We start from the raw sequence: 1,194 nt of genomic DNA on the forward strand, positions 1-1,194 counted from the left end.
TAAGGAGAGTCACATGGAGAGAAAACATTCTCTTAGGCTTTCACAGAAAGCAAATTGGTCAAGCAATGGTCGTGACTCATCCACATGGCTGACACTGACAAAGGATCTACAAACTGAGGTACAAGGTTTCAGGTTAAATCCTGAGGGGATTTGACTGACCTTATCAGATACAAAAGTTATATTTCTTTTTATATAGGTTTTGCTCTTTCTTGGTCTTAACGATCCAGCAGAAAAGTATAAAAATGAAGTATAAGGGTCAGGGAGATGGCTCAGTGGAATCAGCGCTTCCCTGGCAAGCGTAAGGGCCTGAGTTCAATCCCCGGTTCCCCGCCCCCCCCAAAAAATGAAGTATAAAAAGTAAAGCCATATTAATAGGATGAGCTGTAAAAGGTTCAAGTCAACAACTTCTGACATTGCAAGTCTTACGGAAAAACCACTACTGTTATGGACTACTGGACTATATTGGGATATTTTGCTGAATTCATGTACCTACAGTATTTAAGTGACAATGGAATGCCCTTCTCTGACAAAACTAACCAAAAAAGGGGGATACAAATGAATGACCATTTTGTATCTGCATATTCAAAATAGTTAGGATAGAAAAAAACAAGAGGCTGAGGATTGTGTTAGCGGTAAACCAGTTCTCGCCGGAGCTCTAGGAAGGAAGCGTCTCTGTTGCTCTCGGCCGCTGCCGCGCCACCATGGGCAAGGGAGACCCCAACAAGCCACGGGGCAAGATGTCCTCGTACGCCTTCTTCGTGCAGACCTGCCGCGAAGAGCACAAGAAGAAGCACCCCGACTCCTCGGTCAACTTTGCCGAGTTCTCCAAGAAGTGCTCAGAGAGATGGAAGACCATGTCTGCCAAGGAAAAGTCGAAGTTTGAAGATATGGCGAAGAGTGATAAAGCTCGCTATGACAGGGAGATGAAAAATTACGTTCCTCCCAAAGCTGGCGATAAGAGGGGAAAGAAGAAAGATCCAAATGCACGTAAAAGACCACCATCTGCCTTTTTCCTATTTTGCTCTGAACATCGCCCAAAGATCAAAAGTGAACACCCAGGCCTGTCCATTGGAGATACTGCAAAAAAAATTGGGTGAAATGTGGTCTGAGCAGTCAGCCAAAGATAAACAACCATATGAACAAAAAGCGGCTAAGCTAAAGGAAAAATACGAAAAGGATATTGCTGCATACCGT

The 1,194-nt window shown here is 44.1% G+C and overlaps 1 pseudogene; it reads left to right on the forward strand.

Annotated features, from left to right (window-relative positions):
* Positions 1 to 678: 678 nt before the first annotated feature.
* Positions 679 to 1,194, forward strand: part of LOC101584159 — a 2,555-nt pseudogene continuing 2,039 nt past the window's right edge.

Source organism: Octodon degus, unplaced genomic scaffold (assembly GCF_000260255.1).
Source record: "Octodon degus isolate 3935 unplaced genomic scaffold, OctDeg1.0 scaffold00331, whole genome shotgun sequence".
Classification (NCBI taxonomy): Eukaryota; Metazoa; Chordata; class Mammalia; order Rodentia; family Octodontidae; genus Octodon; species Octodon degus.